The 21,599-nt window shown below is 33.7% G+C and overlaps 1 long non-coding RNA gene across 1 annotated transcript; it reads left to right on the forward strand.

The window, feature by feature from the left end:
- Positions 1-2,391: 2,391 nt before the first annotated feature.
- On the forward strand, positions 2,392-5,899 carry LOC137488488 (uncharacterized). The gene is made up of 7 exons (XR_011007536.2): positions 2,392-2,478; positions 2,760-2,815; positions 3,209-3,268; positions 3,372-3,493; positions 3,878-3,992; positions 4,647-4,758; positions 5,656-5,899. It is a non-coding gene; the product is annotated as an uncharacterized lncRNA (long non-coding RNA).
- The last annotated feature ends 15,700 nt before the right edge of the window (positions 5,900-21,599 follow it).

Here is a 21,599-nt window from a genome sequence, read left to right on the forward strand (position 1 = left end):
AAGCACATTCAATTAAGTCTTTAACTACTTGTTTGTTAACAATATCCCATATACATTCAGCATTGAATCTGTGAATGTTTATTAATATTATTATTATTATTATTATTATTATTATTATTATTATTATTACTATTATTATTAGTAGTAGTAGTAGTAGTAGTAGTAGTAATAGTAGTAGTAATAGTAATACTTGTTGTACTGGCAGTAGTGGTAGAAGTAGTACTTATAATATAGTTAATATAATTTAAACATAAATATATACAGTAGTTAATATAATAAGATAAGTTGGTGGTTCATTCCTTTGTGAGGAGGACCCCAGATTAATAAAGGGACTTAGCTTAAAAAAAATGAATTAAGAAAACTGTTGCTCAGAATGATTAGAAATCGATAAAGACATTTAACTTTCATTTTTTTCAAGTGCTATTTAATGAACATATTAGTTTTACTAAAATGTTTTCATATTTATTATTTGCCATGATTGTATACTATTGCTAGTATGCTAGTATTATACTAGTATTATATATAACTCTTGGTAACAGTATATTTGGATGGTCCATTTGAGTATTAGTAGACTGTCTGCTTAATATCTGTTGAGACTGCTCTTTTAACAGACGTTTAACTGACTAAGAAATTTAGCAAGTAACTTACACCAACCCCAACCTAACAGTCTACTTAAAATCGAATGAGAAATAGTTGGCATGTAGATGCAGTGTAAATTCAACAAATGGACCATCAAAATAAAGTGGTACCTAATTATTTTTTTTTTTTCAACCTTAAAGTAACAAGACTTTTTCCAAAAGAAAAGTTGGGAGTAAAAAAAAAAAATATATATATATATACACTGTAAACGATTTCTGTTGTTTTCACAGTATTATACTGCATTTCTCAACAGTTTTTTACTGTATAAGCTGTGTACAGTGTGTTACTGTATATATTGTTGTTTTCACAGTATAATAATGTATTTTCAACTTTTCTATACTGTGAACATGGTTAACAGTATGTTACTGTAGATTTTATAATGCATTTTGGGGAAAAATCAGTTACTGTGCATCTAAATACAGTACTGCAAATGACCAAGAACAACTCCACACACACTATATATATTATGATTATTATGTTTATTTATTTTTAGACAAATTATTTTGTGAAGTAAATAACCTAACCAGTTTCTTCAGACTATTCAAAACTGTCCCCTGGTTTTCCATTTTTGGGTGCAATGCTCCTACATTTTATAAGGTAACATGGAAATATTAAATACTACTTAGCTTGACCAACCTGCTTTAGACGGATTCAAGAATATTGGGCACCCATATGGGCCACCGTAGAGGTCACATATCTCCGCATTTTCAAAACAATATTTTAAAATACGCACTATCTTAATAAATAAACCACAGACTTGAGTTTAAAACAACTACATTCTCGCATGAAAAACGGTTAAAACTTTATATCATAACACATTTATTATCTAGTCATCGAAGACAGGGGCATGTCTCAATAATGTCCAGGCCGAGTAAAGCATGAGGTTTGCCGGATACATGAGTGATGGAGCGCCGTCAACCCCTGAAGGTCAGAATCTCCCCTATCGGCAAAGCACACTTAAAATTAGACATGATATCTAAAAACAAACCACAGATTTGAGTTTGGAAGAACTACATTCTCGCATGAAAAACTGTTAAAACTTCATTTCGTAACATATTAAACGCAATATTTATGATATGATCTGGCTTTTTTCATCCGCCATTATATTTGCTTGTTGGTGTAAAAGAGAGGGTGCTCGCTGCAGAGCCATTTGAGGAGAGGTGAGCTCCAGAGAGGGGGAGCTTAAGCTTGAGCTCCACCTTTTTTGCACTTCTTCTACGAGTGATGTCACTGGGGGTAGGGTTAGGGGTGGGGTTGGTGTACGCATTAAAACAGCTTACAGGAGGAGGAGCGACAGCTCATGCTCCCCCTCTGTGGAGCTCACCTCTCCTCAAATGGCTCTGCAGCGAGCACCACTTGGGAGTAAAATGAACTCTGGGAGAAAAAAAATATTAATTCTCAAAACACTTCAAGCGAACCTTATTCTTATTGTTAAAGTCAGATATATGTAATATTTTCGCTGGTAAAGTGAGAAAAAAAACAATATTTCTATTTTATCAATATCACGTTTGCACTGGTTCGGTTCAGAACTCAAACGACACCGAATTGGATTGAACCGTTTGCTCGGGAATTATTTTATCACATGTGTTCACAAGCGTATTCAGCAATATGTGTATAAATGTGTGTGACCGAGCTGTATAACGAAATAGTAATGATTCATTGTTGTGTCTTACAATAATATACAAAAAGGAATTGGTTTTAGGCGGATTCGACTCTTTACTGTTCTAAGGAGCCGATTCATAGAACCGAGCCGACTCGATTCGACCTTCACCAGGCAAGCAACGGCTATCCTAATTTGAAATCCACCTGTCGCCTTTTTCTCCAGTGAATTCATCCTCGGTAAGTTTTTAAAAGTCAAATTCTGTTCGTTAAATGATTGTTTTGTGTATTTTTCCGTGTAGTGTGTGTGTAATTTTAAATAATTAACCAAGTTACGTTAGTTGTAGGTACTTATGTCACGTTATTAGATGCCAGACCGTGTTTGTAGTGTTTGCGAGGTAACGTTATTAGATAACGTACAGTGAGTTTATCTTGAGTGAGTTTTTGACCATAGTAACGTTACCTGAAAAAAACATAACTTTTACTTGGGGTTAACTGCATTAATGTATTCTCTATTTCAGCACAATACTGAGATGAAGGCAAAGTCACCATGAAAAGTTAAACGTTTAACGTTAAGGTGAGCTCTGGTCTTCATGTGGTCATTATGACTAAGTTATCATTATGGTTAATTTTGTAAACTGTAAGTTAGTTATTCACTAAACTCACTAATGAAACAAGTCTAACTGTTTTATTAAATTGAGCTGATAATAAAATTCAGTTTATGTCTTTTAAGCTAACGTTAATATTAACATAATTCATATTAATTGTCTATTTCTCACTGGTTAATGAGCTTATTGTATAACGTTAGTGTGTCATTTATTGTACATTTTATTTTTGGTGTTCAGGTGTAGGGAATGATTTGTATACAAATTTATTTGAACCCCATACAGATTTGTATGGTTGTACCATAGATTTAGATTATTAAATGTTAAGTATTATTTTACTCTTATTATATTTATCTTTTTTGCAGCCACAGCAATTGATGTTGAAAAACTGATGCTACCAATCTCTCCTCTCTTGATTATTCAAGGTAATGTTGATGTCTTCCTCATTTTGATTAGATTTTGAAATGTCAAGTTGTTCACAGATTTGTTGTGAGGAGTTTCATGTACAACCTCTTTTTCTTCTTCCAGTAGCGACGCAGTGGCACAGTAGGTAGTGCTGTCACCTCACAGCAAGAAGGTTGCTGGTTCGAGCCTCGGCTGGTTCAGTTGGCTGGATACAATGGCATAATGATTCTGCTTGCTCACAGGAGGTACTTGATTTAGTTTTCCTCAAGCAATAGATCAGTTTTTATGAGTAATGCGTGACACTTGAATTAAAGGGACAGTTCACCCAAAAATGAAAATAATGGCATCTTTGGCATCCTCCACTTGTTTCAAAATAGTTAGATTTTTTTTTGTTCCATTGAACACAAACTCATATTTTTTTAAAGAAATTTGGTTCAAATATGGATGTCAATAGTTTCTGGTTTCTAACATTCTTCAAAATATCTGCTTTAGTGTTCAACAGAAATTTAAATGGATTTAAAACACATGGAGTAATGGTGGCAGAAAAGTAAAAGAAAAGTATCTTTTTAAATATTTTATTCTGAGACTTATTTATATGTGTCTTGTCTTTTGCCATATTGTCTTTCTAGCTCAGATTGTGATGGACCTGGAATGTGACACCAGATACTCTTAAGTCAAGAACCAAATAAAGCACAGATGTGGAGGGATCTGCAACTAAACTAACTGGAGGAAAGGAACCTTTAGGTAAAAACACCTGCTTTATTTCGATCTGAAGTATTTTATTTGGCATATAGTATTATTTTTTTATTCTTATTCTAATTTTATTTTATGTATATACTGAATAGAAGTCATTTAAATTTCACAACAAATGATTGAATATAAAATATCATCTAGATGTCTTATTTTTCATTGTCTTAAACAGGGGTGCTCAACCCTGTTCCTGGAGATCGACCTTTCTGCAGAGTTTAGCTCCAACCCTGATCAAACGCAACTAAACAAACTAAGGAAGGAGCACTTGGTAAATAAAGACAGGTGTGTTTGATCAAGGTTGCAGGTGAGCTCTGCGGAAAGGTAGATCTCCAGGAACAGGGTTGAGCACCCCTGATCTAAATGCTCAAAAATGCTGTTTCCGAGGCGAGGTTGGATGTAGTTCAGAAATAGATTCATTAGGATCAATGCTTAAAGTAAATGTTTACTTCTCTCTGTAGACCAAACATGCTTAGTATCTCTCACATTTGAATAAATTATTTATTTTGGTTACTTTTACATCTATATATGGGTAAGCAAGTATTTAATAAATAAAATGATTTTAAACCACTTGACTTAACCAAATGACTCTATTACCCTAGCTGCTGGGAAAAAAAACATGTAAAATACCAGATTTTTTTTTATTTACAGTGTGGGTGAACATACTACCTTGATGTCCAGCAAAGGCTGCACAAGAGCTCATTTGATGGCACATATTCTTTCCTGTCTACATCTCTGACGACCTGGAAGTGCTTCGACATCAGTGAGTAATAAATCTTCATATTATCATGCATTCAGGATTTCTGTTTTAAAAAATTTGGTATTTAAATAATTTTTAACGTTTTACTGATGCTGTGCACAGTAACGTCATGATGATTTAATTTGAGGCAATGTCACTCGTGAGGTGTAATAATATTTATTTGTCTCACTGACATGCCATCACTGCATATTGAAATACAGTAATACGAATTGACCGCAAAATATTACCACAAACTTTTCATGAAGTAGACTGCTTGACTACTCTTCAGTTCTCTGCTCAACTTTAACACATTTGATCGTGTCGCTGCACCTCTCGGCAGATTTTGCCAAAAATGAATGCTTAGTGATTACTTTGTTTTATACGAACCAAATGTCAGTAACTTATCATTAGCATTATTTTTTTGAAAAATCACCCATGGCTTTCATGTTCTCTAACGTAATCTTGTCTGTAAGTTAGAAGTGGATTTTCACATGTTAAAAGTACTTGATTAACATTATTCACATTAAATTAGATTATTTTATTTATTTATTTATTTTTAATATGTAGCCTCTTAAGGTCAGAATGAACTGTGTTCACCCCTCTTAAATCCGTGGAAGCGCTAGTGTGGTCATGGAATCAGATATTCAAGTTATACAGAGTCAGACATTAAGTTAAGATGAGACTTTATTTTTTACATATCTGTGTGGACACTTGACTAGTGTTGACTTGACTGATCTTTTCCCCATTAACATTAGTGTAATTGTAAATTGACAACAAACTATTTCCCCAACAAAAACAATAAAAAACAGTGTTTTATATATATAAAACTGCAGTGCGGTGTTTGGTTTCTAAATGAATGAAATAATTTGAGGCATGATTAGTTTTTTCTCCAGTGATTGATTTTGCTTGTCATTTTTGCAGGATCATCAGAAGTGCTGCTGCCCTTTTTCACTGTCCCTTTTCCACAACATCATTTGACCTTCATCATTTCCTGTCTTGTAGCAGTATTTTCACCTGTTTTTAAAATTGTAATACTTTTTGATGCATTAATTGTTGACTGGTTTTAATGATCAATTGTTCATTAGTGTTCTGTTGCTTTGTTATATTGAATTATTGCTACTGTTTCAGTAGGGTTTACACAATAAACTTTTATTGTGAAGTTAAAGTTTCAATTTCTTTATTTTTCTTGTATTTCTTGAACAGTTAAAATAATATTTGTGCAATTTTTGAAAATGTTTTGCTCAATATAAAGTAGCACTATTAAATACAATAAAATAACATTTAATAACTGTAAAATACTATACAGTAATAATGAAAGTAACGTTAAAATACCGTAGTTCTGCATGGTAAAAATGTACAGTGAAATACTGTTTTCAGTTTTGCAGTATGTGTATCACTACTGTAATTGGTGTTACAGTAAAAAAAGAAAACAGTAAAATGATGTATTACATTTTACAGTAAATCTAATACTAATGTAATTAGTATTACAGTAATGTTACTGTTTTATGAAATACAGCAGCTACTGGATAATTGTTGCCTGTATATATATATATATATATATCTTTGCTCTTTTAAGCATCACTTGGGGAATATTTGGAAAAGAACAAGAGGACTAATTTTGTTTTTAATTGTATATACAATTCTTCTCAATCACTTTGGTGCATTTATTGAATCATTGAAAGCATTTGCAAACTAGTGTTTTTATTTTTTGTCAAATCATTTTATGCAGACAACACCACCGCAGAAGCCTATAAATTGCTCAAAATCCTTAGTTCAGCTCTCAAAGGTTTTTGTGTGAATGAAGATATCAGTGCCACCAGAATGACAAGTACTTGTGTCATTAACCATAAACAAACTTTTTAAATGTTTTTAAGTCATGCAGTTAAAATAAAAGGGTGTTCTGGAAGAATCTGCTAATACAAACTATCATTAGGATTTGGAAAACAATAGTTAAAAATTCACATTTTATGACATTGAATTCAACAGTACAAAGCAACCCAGGCTCCTTCTGATTACGCACCCCTATATAACTTTCTGAAGAGTGCAAAATAAGTTCCAGGAGAGTTTTAAGATTTCACATTTTTCCATGTGCCATTCGTGCCTGTTTTTCTTATGTAAATCCACTAGAGGCTAATGTCGACTGTCAGACTGACAGACTCCCCTATACCTAGCTCCTTTTCTAAACCCAACCAGTGTTTTCAAAAGCAATCCAGAAAAAGAAAAGCCCTCGCAGCAGCCAGATTTTTAAATTTTCAGATTATTCCACATCCTCACCCTGTTATGTACTTGTTTGTTTTCTTTTTTTGGATTTTGTTTTAGTCTTAGGGTGTATTCACACTGTGTACAGTTGAAGGACGCTTGTTCCTCCTCACCTCTGCCCCGATGGCCTGCACTTACATTGTATTCAATTCAGAGCACGCTTATGTCATCGATGATGCTCAGCACAGGGGAGATTACTTTAGTTGTATCACTTTAGTCGCTTGATATGCAGTGACACACAGCCAAATAATTTGCCGAACAGATCAATCACTTTTGACACTCATAAATAATCATAAAAATCCTAGTTCTGCAGGTACTGTATTAGGAGGTTTCCTGAAGATGCAGCTGTTGTGAAGTAAGGGATTTGCATCTTTAATAAACTACAACAGTTTGCGTTCATTGAACAATAAGAATGAATAATAAATCCATATAAAACAGCTCGTAAAAGCCATGCCTTGTCTTCAGTTAAGGCTCAGGCGCACTTTGCATTCACACTACAAGTATACCGCACCAAAGCCCAAGTGAACTACGCTCTGGCACACCTCTTCCAACCGGGCCAGGGTCGGCCAACTGAACCACGCCTGAGCCTAATTCAGAGCACTCGCACTTCTAAAATGAACTGGGAAACAGTGCTGGGATCGGTTCGGATAACATAGTGTGAGTGCGCCCTTACCTGCTTTCTGGAACCATTCTTCGCCAGACTCAAACCCGTCATCACAGTCAACTCAAATCCTCCGATGTGGTGAGCCACTGGACAGACTAGCAACAGCAAAAAAGCCATCCACACAAAGGTAAGCGGCTAGTTGGTAGGTGCAAAAAGAAACAGCGTTATACATACCTGTCGCAATCGTTTTAAAGACGAAATGCAGCCATACATTCATCTAGCTACATAATTTGCGATCACCAAAAATGTATAAAGAGGTAGGTATTCATAATGAGCCTATGTTGCAACTAAGATATAATTACTGTATGTAGGATGAGCAGTATACATACATACATACATACATAAATACATACACACATACATATATACTGAGAAACGTGCCAAAGCATCTGAGTAACCTTTTTTCCCACTTGTATAGGTAATAATTAACATCTGGAATGTTTTCAAGTGTGAACTGCACATGGGTGAACTCACTTATTAGCTCTTTTTTTGAATACATGTTTAACAGATGTCCAAGGAATTTTAAGTACATGGTAATATTTTTTTTTAACTCATTAAAATAAGTTAATTAATTCCGTTCCTTTATAACACAATTAATGCCTTCCATTTAATAAAGTACCATAATACAGGTCTCTTGTAGCCAGATGCTGGAAAAATGATTTCAGTCTTGGTGAAACAAAATAAAGATTTTTTTATTATCTATCTATCTATCTATCTATCTATCTATCTATCTATCTATCTATCTATCTATCTATCTATCTATCTATCTATCTATCTATCTATCTATCTATCTATCTATCTATCTATCTATCTATCTATCTATCTATCCATCCATCCATCCATCCATCCATCCATCCATCCATCCATCCATCCATCTACCTATCTATCTATCTATTGATCTATTTATTTATTTAGTAAAAAACTGCTTTTAGAAGAAATGTCTGCATGCAATGACTGTAGGACCTTAATATGTATTAAGAGACTTTTTGAAAAACTGTATCTCACAATACAATGCTCTATTGCCTTATCTTTACATTTAATGAGTAAATCTGCATCAGAATTAAAATGTGATTTTTAATCTCTAATTGTCTGATCAATGCTTACTTTTTATTATTAATCAGAATTCCAGCTTATTATATACATTTACACAAATTTATACAAACTTCAAACTTAATGCACTTGCTGACCTGAAACGTTTTACATAGTATTTTTGTGTAATATGCTACAGGCAACAGTTCTGATTAACTGTATTTTACAGCCAGACCACCAGGGAGCAGCCAAACTCCATTCCTCCTAAATCTTCCAGCGTGTGAGTGTGTTCCTGTCTGTAGGTGGATGGAGACAGAGAGAGACAGTCAACCGTCATTAACAGCAGGCAGATGAGTCACTAGGATGGAGGAGTGTGTGTGCGTGTGTGGGTGCGGTACACATCACCCCCAGGTGTCTTCACACACTGCCAAGGGCCTGATACTGATTCTCTGGCCCCATTTGCTTGCATTTGTGTGTGTGTCACTGAACTGTCTGTTCCAAAAACCGAGACTTTTTCTGCATATTCAAAAAACTTTACCTTTATATGCTGCATTTAATTCAGTCGTTTATTTTTATCTACTCATTTCTTTAATTGTCTTTCTAAGTATTTTATGTTATACATACTTCACCCAAGATTTTAGAGTAACTACAATAATTCCTTGTGTTGTCATTAAAACAAATGTTGTCAATTAGGGGTGGAATATATAGTTATGAATATACTGTAACAACGGGCTAATACAAAGATTCAAAAAATTTAGCACAAGCTTTATGTAACTCATAATGGGTGAGAAGACATTAGGCTGTATTTAGATTGCGCTGAAGTGGCATGACTGTTATCTGCTTCCTTTTGTGGTTCTATTTGGTTACACCATTTTTCTAGCATCCGCAATAATTCTTTCAACCCCTTCCCCCATAATATTAAACAGACACACACATACAAGCTTTTTTAAATGGTTAACAGGGACGCTCCCCAGGCATAGCATATTTCATACTGTGAAAAACACTTATTATATGGCCTTATCCCCAGCCCTAACTTTAAACCCAATCCTTACAGGAAACCTATGGCAAAATTGGGATGTCAAAAAAAAAGCTTAAGTATGACGTTTGCATTTTTAAAACAAGCTTAATAGAGTACAAATAGGTCATACCAATGCCATTATACATTTTTATGTTCCTGTAAATCACATAAATGTGTACACACACGCACAGCCACTGTCGCCACTAGCTTGATTGGTTTGGGACTTGTGGAGCTACTCATCAGTGGATTTGCTCTTCAGTGTTTGGCAGTAAAAATTAAACCTCACTGAACTGAACTAAAATGAACTTTAATTCAAAAACCTGGACTGACACAGTTTCAATTTACTAGAACTTCTGTGTTAAGCTGCTTTGACACAATCTACATTGTAAAAGCCCTATAGAAATAAAAGAAAGATGATAGTTTGTGTGTATGTATCTTAAAAATGCATTACTTTAAATTATTTTTTTCTGTAAAATAATTTGTATTCTAGCAGCTGGAAGGGCATGCGCTGCATAAAACATGTGTTGGATAAGTTGGCGGTTCATTCCGCTGTGGTGACCCCAGATTAGTAAAGGGACTAAGCAGAAGAGAAAATTAATGAATGAATTTGTATTTTACATGAAACCTCCATTCTATTAGTGATAAAACATGATTTATTATGACTTATTATTATTGATTCATTATTATACATGATTTATTAATTATAACACATAAAGACATAATAATTATTTGGTAACACTTTATTTTAAGTCACAGTTTATAATAAGAACACTTCTAACTTAAACTAAAAGTTAGCTGTTTATTAATAGTTAGTTAGGAAGAAGTTTGGATTAGGTTTTGAGTAGGATTAGGATGGAGAATCAGATTAAACTTTTTAAACTACTAACCAACAGTTAATATCTTCATAAAAGGTCAAATGTGTTTTTGTGAATCTGATATTCTGTAATATGAGAACTTCTACAGCTCCCAGACCCTTCTGTAGTACTCCACCCACATAGAGTGACAACAGATCAATAAGCTTACTTCAGATTAACAAATATTGATGCTGTTGGACAACATAATGTACGTTTAAGGCATTTTTAGGTGAGAATGTAGTTGTTTATATTGCATCTAATCAGTTTATTTATAAGAATAGTGCTTATTTTAAATATTTGTAATTACTGTGATTTGTAATTACTGTGATTACACGTCGGCATCCATCAGCCTGTCATTGAGCAGAGTAAAGAGGGTTGACCATGTCAGTCCACTAGATGGTGACAGAGACAGCATGATATTTCCTACAATTTTTCGGGCAACGCGGTGGTGCAGTAGATAATGCTGTCGCCTCACAGCAAGAAGGTCGCTGGTTCGAGCCTTAGCTGGGTCAGTTGGTGATTCTGTGTGGGGTTTGCATGTTCTCTCCGCTTTTGAGTGGGTTTTCTTCTGAGTGCTCCAGTTTCCCTCAAAGTCCAAAGACATGGTGAATTGGGTAGGATAAATTGTCCGTAGTTTATGAATGTGTATGGAAGATTCCCAGAGATGGGTTGCAGCTGGAAGGGCATCCGCTGCGTGAAACATATGCTGGATAATTTAGTGCTTCATTCTGCTGAGGCAACCCCAGATTAATAAAGGGACTAAGCCGAAAAGAAAATGAATGTATGAATGAAACAATGTTTACACAGAGTGTCATGGACCTTTTTTGGCTTTTTATACTGGGAAATGTCTTTAGACTGATAGCATGTCTTACAATTTGAGCAAAGTCACCTGTTTTGTCATTACTTTAGACCTTATGCTAAAGAATCATTCAAACGCTAGCTCTGAAGTGACGTTGGTGAAGTAGCAATGGTTTCTGAAGTTCTGACGTTAGCTGCAGATGTAAATGAATGGCAGAAAGTAAGTAGTTCCTCATACAAATGAATTTTTAGAGTTCCATGTTTGATTTTCCTTTTTATATACATGATTATGCCATTTATCTGTTGTATAACAGCAATATCACACTCATAGAAGTGTGATATGGCTGTATATCATCACTGGTGGGGCACTAAGGCATTGCTGATATACAGCCATATCGCAAAATATTGCATAATCTGCCAATCGGGTAAGCAAAATAATCTCATCACAAAATAATCTTATCACAAATGCTTACCCCATTGGCAGATTATTTAGCTTGATTTGAGGAAAAACTCACTTCATTTTGGCATATTATTTCTTAAATCAAGACAATATGTTTTGCTTGTCTAGAAAATGCTTCTTGGTTTAAGAATTTGTATATATTTGGACTAGAAACAAGACAAAAAATCTAAGTAAGAAAAGCATTTTTTTACGAGTATACGAGTGTGATATTGCTCATTTGATGTATGTCAAATGAAAAGCATCCACAATTCTGGCTGTGTCTGGCAACTTAAAAAAATAAATAAATACTGGGAAAGGTTTAATACATCTATTAAAAAAAAAAAAAATATATATATATATATATATATATATATATATATATATATATATATATATATATATATATATATATATATATATATATATATATATATATATTTACACAATATAAATTTACACATTTAGTAATACTATGGTAAATTAATATTTTAATTAACATAGTCACAGTGCACACTTGTGTTATGGTGTTACCATATAGCATAAATATACCATGGTCCCACCAACATATCTTCTGAAGGCTTAGAAATGAGAGTGGTAATCAAAAAAATAAATAAATAAATTAAATAACTCAGTTATTTTATGTCACTTATTTTATTTTCTGTTCTTTTTGTAGAAATAGAAAATCTTTGGAGTAACAGCAATACCAGTATATTGTGTGTGTGTGTGTGTGTGTATTTGTGGACTTGTAATGGGAAAATGTGCTTCTACTGTGGAGGCGTATTTACAGTAGTGTTTATGTAGGGGTGTATATGTATATACTTGAGCCTCATGAGTAACGCAGCTGTATTCTCTGAGCACGCACACATTTGCATGGCTGAGTCAGCATGCTTGCTTGCATCATAAATTCCCCGCTCTGTCATTGGCCGCCGATATGACTCACAGCTTGGCTGCGTGGGAGGCACACAATACCTGCGGACTTCAACACACTTGAATGTGTGTGAGAGAGTGTGGAGTTACCTCTGGGGGTTTGTGCGCTGGTTCGCTTTCCCAGACAGTGAGTGGGTGATGGCCTTTGGGAAAAGATGGGAGCTGTACCTCAGAAGCAAAGGGTGCAGGGAATGAGTCACACTGGCACTTCAGGACTCCCCCACGATTCCTTAGTCGTCCATTACACTCCATTCAACACTCAGTTGGATTAACTGTGTTAATAGCATGGTCTTCTCACACTGTGTTATGCAATGATGAACTAATTTAAATTGTTTAATTTAGGATCAGGGATGACTCTATGGTTTTCATGGTTTTATTTCTTTATTGCAGTATTTCACTGTTACATGCACTGGTGTGACATTAAGGACTGAATAAAAAATACATATATATATATATATATATATATATATATATATATATATATATATATATATATATATATATATATATATATATATATATATATATATATATACAAGAGTGACACATTCCTTTAAGCCCCTATTATTGGTTTTTAAAAATGACCATCCATGTATTTTGTAACAGCACAAATTAAATGAAAACATCCAGGTTTATATCTGAAAAGCTATTGATTCTTTAACGAAATAGTCGACTCAGAGTTAAATAAATGAATCCTGTTGGCTTCAGATTTTTTACTTGATGCATCAACGTCGATATGGTACATCACAAAATATGAAGTGCCGGATCCGGTAAAATGTCAACGCACCTTTACCTTCAGACACTAGGAGAGCATGGTGGATCACAGGACTTATCATGACTAGAAGATGATGATCTCTGACAGATGGAGATTCGGCTGCGCAGAATAAAGTGTTAGACTTAATTTTCACAACAATACCACAGTGTAGCCAACCTAGTGCTATGTTTGTTCCTGTGAATTTTATGATTTTTGAAACAATAACCTATGTTCCAATGAGGGACTTATCGGCCATTTGCTATACAAGGAAGGGACAGCAGAAACTTTTATGTATGGGACTTTGTCAGACTTTGACAGGCTATTTCTCAGTAACTGTTACATGGACCAGTTTCTTCTTCCTCCTGATCATAACACAGGGTATATGCAGGAATCCTAAAGGAAATTTCAATACCTAAGACTTTTGAAAGACTATCTTAGAATATTTTAAGACTCATTGCCACTTCAAGTTCTAATCACTATCAAACCTGTAACTTAATTAACAGCTGCTAATAAACAAATGAATGCAGCACAACCGTGCAACAAAACTTAGATACGCTCAGAAGATTTAAACCTTAAAAGAATAAACTACTTGGTTGTTTTCAGTGACAGGATTCAGCCACTGTTACCATACCAGGAGTATGCAAACTTGCATTATCCCAATTTGCTGTCTGCTTTGCTCTATGGCAGGGCTATTCAATTAGTTTGTCTTAGGGGCCAGTTCTTGAAAAGCATTCCAAATGAGGGGCTGGAGAGATATGACTTGCAATATGAGTGATGACATGTAAGAGCCCATATGTTGTGTTTTTGCTCACAAGACACCCAAGTTGTACATTTCTACAATAAAATATATTGTATTTTGAAACTACATAACATCACTGCATTGTACAATGTGGCTTTTTTAATTTTTTTTACAAACATTCAAGTGTTGTATTTCAAAGCACAACAAAAGCAGTGCATTGCTTAAGTAGGCTTCTTCCACATTCAAACACATTCATGTTTTGGTAGGTTTTTAACTGCATTACAATTAGAGATGCAACAATTATAGATTTTGTTTGTATGATTATATAGTCTGAAGAATAATCATGGTTACAGGTATCACATTTAAGCTTTATATTAGGTAAGTATTTAAATAAACTATTGTTATCATCTGCGTTCATACATACATAATCATTTTAACAATTTGTAATAATTCATCTAATATATCTTTTGTTCACATTGCACTGAAAGCCACGCACAACTCTCACCGATATGACGTGAGATGTCTTTTTACTTGGTGTGTCTGGAAGGCATGAGGGCATTGATTCACTTGAGCATGCATATTGGCATATATTCTAATATTTGAAATAAAGAACTTGCATTCCATTCACGTGATATGTGAATGGCCCACTGCTATAGTTAATCCAGTGTGTGTGTGTGCATATTAGCCTTGGTGTAGCTATAAACTCTGAGGGTCCTATCATACACCCGGCGCAATGTGGCGCAAGGCGCGACGCAATTGTTATTTGCTATTTTCAGCTCAGTGCAAGAGTCGTTTTGAGGTGTTGTGCCATGCTGTTTAAATAGCAAATGCATTTGCGCTCATATGTGCGCCCATTGGCGTTCTGGTCTAAAAAAGCAGGCGTGTTTTGACGCATTGTTAGCTCGTTGCTATTTTGAAAAACTTAAATAGTCTGTTCTTTTGACCAGAAAAGCCGGTCTATTGTCTGGCGTAGAGTGCGCCTGGCTTACACACTGTTTAATACACACAAGATGAAGAGCAATATGCAAATATCTTTACATATGAAAAAGATATAAATATTAAGGATATATATATATATATATATATATATATATATATATATATATATATATATATATATATATATATATATATATATATATATATATGATATAAATATAAAGGATTAAAATATTACAAAACATTATTTTCTAGCCTACATGAATTTAAAAACCACTGCCTTCATACCTTCTTCATCTCGGGAAGCTTTTTTAGTTTATTCAATTAGCTTTTGTATAATGTTATCATTATTAGCAATATTATTTATTATATGCATTTATATTTGTTTTATTAAAAACAAGTTTAGATTGTTCCACTTATCAGGTTTTAGACCATATGGGGCAGAGCATGTGTATTAGGGTATAACTCAGGTTTTTGACCACACTTCGTTATTATTGTTCATTTATTCGTTTGCTGGAAATTAGAACTGAATTTAGAAACAGTTTTGAAACAAATCTTTGCGCTTAACAAACAAAATTAATTATTTATAGGCTAATTGATGTGCGTACAAGGTTTCCCTATCCACGAGAGCGAAAGTGAAACTAGATTATGAGATGCCTTATCTCTCATTCTCGCGCGGTAGATGCTCTGTTTATCTGTTTTCTGGCTAGTAAAATGCTCAGTTTTTCCTCCTACACTTACTTTACTTCATGTAAATAGCAAATGCACTTATGGCGTGACGCAACTGGCTCTTAAAGGGAAGGGAAGATGAGACTCTGATTGCTTTATTCTCAAAACACACCTATAACTCATTAAGAAAATAAATTCAACCCTTTTAGACCATGTGCCACGGCGCAAAGTGGATTTTTTCGTCCTTATATTAGCAAAAATGGATTCTGACATGTCCTGAAACATTTGTGCCCTGCGCTCGCTCCGTGCAACAGAAATGCAGCGTTGAGGAGCCTTTGGGCTTAAGAAACCAAATGTTTTCGGCTGCTCACGCCACTCACTCTTTTAATGTCAGATGACTTATGTTCTGCACAGCCTTGAACTGCAGCTTGTGCTGTATTGAACACATCATTTCATAAATATAGCGACCATTTTTTGAACTATATTTATTTTTTATATTCTGGTCACACTATTTGGAGGGCCAGAACAAATTGCCTCACAGGCCGCCAATTGAATAGCCATGCTCAATGGTTTTGCTACATGTGGAGAGTGTCACATCACCTTCACGTGTTTATTGCAAATTACTTGATTATAGCTCAGAATTACTTCACCTGGACAGAGGAGCTTGGCCAGATGCACCAGGCCTGAACCAATTGAGGAAAATAAATATATTTATGCTTTTTTGAAGCCAAACACTTTGGACAATGCTTGAACAAAATTTAAGACCTTGTAAAAACAATATTAAGACTTTTAAATACCTTTTAAGGGCCTTCATTTTCTCATAATTTGATTTATCAACTTTTAATACTTTTTAAGACCCTGTGGACACCCTGTAATATGTAAGTGTAATTAAAATTGTTGCCTTGTTTTGTGTAGTTTGCAAAAAACTTGTGTAATTGTGTGTTGTAACTTGTAATTGCTCTGCGTAGCTTGTAATCACTTATCTATTATAGATCAGTGCTTGTTCAGAGTCGCTCAGGTTAAACCTATGGAGCTATTCACATATTGTCTCAAGCCACATTAAAAATGCAACATGTGCTTCTTCCCTTACCCCCTAAATGCATTTCTGATCTTGCGATCATCTGCTGTTTGTCTTTGCTTTGACCACCATCAGCTGTTACTACACTATTAATACTGATTGGGTATCGCTGTTATTACTTGGTGTTAGGTTCAAGAATAGAGTAATATGCCAGTGTTTAACTACATTGCTTTATTGCATTCCTGCATTGGGCTCTCACACACACTCTGCTACTTCTTAGATGTGGTAGCCATTTTTCAATGTCTCGTGCTGAACCCAGTCGACCAATCACAACAGACTGGGTCATCTGACCAATCACGGCAGATAAGTCTTACGCAAAGAAGAGCTTTGGGAACAAATGAATTGCTGAACAAATCATATGGGAGTCATTAGGATAATTAGGTAAAAATGAATGCATATTATAATACAATAAAAGAGTTTTTTTTTTTTTTTACCTTGCATGCATATCAGCCTTTTGTTGGAGACCCCCCAAACCAAAATATGATCTTAATTACGCTCTTTTATATGTTAGAGAATACTTATTACATATTTTAATAAGAAAAAAAATATTCAGTTTAAAATGGCATTAATATACAAATGATATACTTTTAGCTCAATACAATACTCAAAAATAAAATGCTTTTACACATCTTCTCTTCCACTGTTCTGAAGTTGAGTACATTGTCACTGGTGTGTCTTTAATAATTTATACAATTCTTAATTTAACATCACATCCACAGGTGTATGTTATAATTACATTTTCAAATTAAATAAGCATCAGAATAATTTCCTGAAGTATGCATAAATTACCCAAGACCGGCGGCTGTTTTTAACAACTTTTAAAAGGCTACAATTCTGACAGTTGTTATTTATTTCAGGTCAAAATACCCATCAGAACATAAATTATATTATGTTGAAAATGTCAGTTTTGGGGTTAGAAGGAATAGTATCTGCTTTGCTGGTTCTCCCTGCTCAATCTTCAGACATTACACTTCAAGGATAACCAAGGTCGGATGTCAGGATAAACACAGCACAATGACAGACAGCAAGTCTGACGTTAGTAAGTACAGAGCCTTTCACAAATGCCAAAGTTAAGGCTGAACCAGGAATTTTCCCCATGTTTATTTTATGTAATTGTTGTGAAGTTTATTCAGCCTTTCTGGCTTCAACAATGAATGTCATTCACACACAAAAACAGCATTCACTGCTCGCACACACAAACACACATGCATTTAACATGTTTTGCTGTTTTTTTTCCAATCTACTCATGGCAAATGTGACAGGATATCCAAACAGGTGAATATGCTGCAAAATAAACTTGATTTAACATCCAAAAACCTGGGGTCCGTTCTAACTGATCTCTGGCTAATTTGGTTCTTCAAACAAGTTCGTGAATCAGATTAAAATGTTGGGATAAACTGATAAACTATGCCTCTGCATCTAAAAAATTAATATCAATAAATGTTCTCTTTGAACCACCAGGTGGCAGTCTTTTACTTTTATTTCGGAGTGCAGGTTGCATAAGTTTGTTTAATATATATATATTTTTTTATTTTTCTATATATAGTTAAAAATAAATAAGTAAATATTATTAAATATTACTATTATTTGTTAAGTGTATATATATATATATATATATATATATATATATATATATATATATATATATATACTATTTTTCCAAGTGTATTTAACTACTGTAAGAAAATATCAACATTTAATACATACTTTCAGTATTAACCTTGCTTGAATTGACCAATCTAATCCTGTTTATATGAAATGAGCCTGCTCCTACACAGGTTTGAGCTACCAGAACTGTGACAACAAGTCTCAGATGATTTTTTAAGAACGAAACGATCCTGGATTGTGTCAAATAGTCAATATCCAAATCCAGTTAATTGAATAATCCACTTACGAATAACGGACTCCTGTTGTGTGATTGAAGCATCCTCATTTATAGTTGTGCACTGGCATATAGCTGTGGTTATTCTAGCAGCTATGGAATACACAGCTCAAAACGGTTAGTTAAAAATGCTATCAAAAAACACAAAGTTTACCACTTACTAATAGTGATGGAAATTTCTGATCATTTTACTGACTCTGACTTTTGAGTCAAGTTCAGTGAGGTGAATATTGTTTATTTTATTTTTTTTTGAGTCATTTCGTTCAATTTGCCTAAAATATTATTAAAATGTTACAAGTTGCTTTCAAACTCACTTACAACTACACCCAACATTGATCACACTACAAACAAGTCATAACTAGAATGTCATAAAAAAAGGGAAAATAATAATTTATTGTTTACCTGGTCTTTTGTCTATGATTATGTCAGCTCACCTCTTCTGACAGGTCTTCACATTTGAGTAGTTTGTTTACGTCACATAGACAATCCCATATAAGCTTAACCAATGGACACAGTCTGAGCCGAAAGGAGCCATAATTAGTTCATCTTTCAAGTTTTCTGGTTTTGGAGTTGTTTGTTTGTCACGTGACAGCATGTGAAGAGAAATGACTCAAACCCAAGGACCCGCAAAATGTACGAATCAAATCTTATTCCAGCTCTAAATGCAAATGATTGGCTCTTGTTTTTCATGTGATGAAAAAACGACTCAAACCAAGGACTTGAGAGATGAACAGGTCAAATCTTTTTCTGACACCTTTGTCAAGGTTTGCTCATTTGTTAATTTCTTAGCAACGTATAGAAGGCAACGTATGCATTCATTAGATTTGCTTAAACTAAGCGTTCTAAAATATGGCTATATTTTACAAGCAAATATACTGAAAATATTCTGATGCTTCACAAAAGTTGTATAAGGGGCAAATACCTCACACTTAATAAAGTATTCAAAGGCACATGGACCCAATGTAAAGGCAGAGGAAAGTCCTACATGATGGTAATAGTTTGATTAAGGTGTTTGCAAGTCTTTACAGCACTTTAATTATTTGACTAAAATATGCACACTCTACATGTGTTAATTATATTTCTGTTTAGTTTGATTATAACATTAGTTGGATTGAGGTCCTCAAAAATCTGTTTACATGGTAGACTCTTAATCAGCGTATTGTCTTAATTATAAAAAAATCTGAGAATTGGTGTAGCCTACATGTAAACATAGTCAGACGACTCAAGCTCCAACCATAGAAAAAAGGTATTCCCTGATTTTGATGACAGCCTTTCCACAGGTTAGTAGTAAGCTCATGTTATGTTATTTGCATAATGCAAATCTTGCATCAAAAGCTAACAAACAAATGATCAAAATAAGTACATTTATGCAATTCGAATAAAATATAATGCATGATGCATACTTTATTGTTATTTAAAAAAAAAAAAAAAAAWTATATATATATATATATATATATATATATATATATATATATATATATATATATATATATATATATATATATATATATATATACACACACACTCTAGATATAGCACTGGATTCGAAATAACCCTAAACAATACCCAACACTAATATTTATTGTGAAAAGTTAAATACAAATAAACTTGAATTGAATTGAATGATCAAATCAACTTCAGTTGGATAAAAGACCTGCCTTGTTTCTTATGAAATTTATAATATGTAATTTTTAAAGTTATTACAAAGCTTAAATAGTCATCACTGTAGATTAGGTCACAGAAATGCACAATCTTGTATTAATAAATCATTTAATTAACAGAGTAACTATATGCCTAAATAATAATATATACAAATGTAAATTTTAATAATACACAATGATGCAATTGTATAAATATCCTATTCGTATCAATGCAATGCATCAATCATTTATTAATACTACCCATGTAATTTAAATGTAATATGATGTATGATGAAATGATAAATTCAAGAGCACAGCTTCACCTAATTCAGTATGGATTTGTTTAGTCTTATAATTGATGGTTAATTAGAAACACTAACAATAAAGTTTGAACATGTATATATATAAATAAAATAATAATAATGCTTATTTACAGTAACATTTCTTAAGAAAATCTTAACTCAAAACATGCATGATGGGACAGTTACTTTCTGTGAAAAAAAAAAAAATGTCAAAAAGAGGTACAAGATGAACAAAGTTTATCATGTGTTAACAGATACGAAGGAACACTGAAAGCGTCACTGTGACAGTACACCACCTCTTGTGTTGTTCGTTCTCTGTTTGACGTAATGAGAGAGGCAGGAGGGACTTCAATCCTCCAATCACACTGACCTTGCAGAAGTATTTTTAGTCAGCAATTTGGTCTTTCTCTCCCTGCATTCTTTTTTAAGTTCCACACAGTTTTCCACTCACACAAGAGAGACAGAATAACTAAATAGGGAGGAAAAAAGAAAACCTGAAATCTGTCTGTACTCACCTTCATATTCTTTTAAATCCACATAAATGTTCTTTTTTTACATTGAATACAAAATGTGAAGTTTGGAAAAAGGTTAACAATCAACCCTTTTCATATTTTGGTGTTCTCAGACAGTGAGAGGCCATAAATACTGTGGCATCTTTAGACTTTTTTTTCCTATGCGTATGTTGTAGCATGACCAAGCCTACTATTGTTAAATGAGCTTTAAAAGTACAAGTTCCCTAGCTTTCAGTTCACCCAAAAATGTTCAAGATATAGATGACTTTTTTTTTCTTTAACAGAAAAAAGTTTACTTATGTAAATACTTATTGTATTTAGTTAGGTTTCTGCTGTGTCCGCCAGCTCAGACAAAATGAAAA

Source organism: Danio rerio, chromosome 19, assembly GCF_049306965.1.
Source record: "Danio rerio strain Tuebingen ecotype United States chromosome 19, GRCz12tu, whole genome shotgun sequence".
NCBI lineage: Eukaryota > Metazoa > Chordata > Actinopteri > Cypriniformes > Danionidae > Danio > Danio rerio.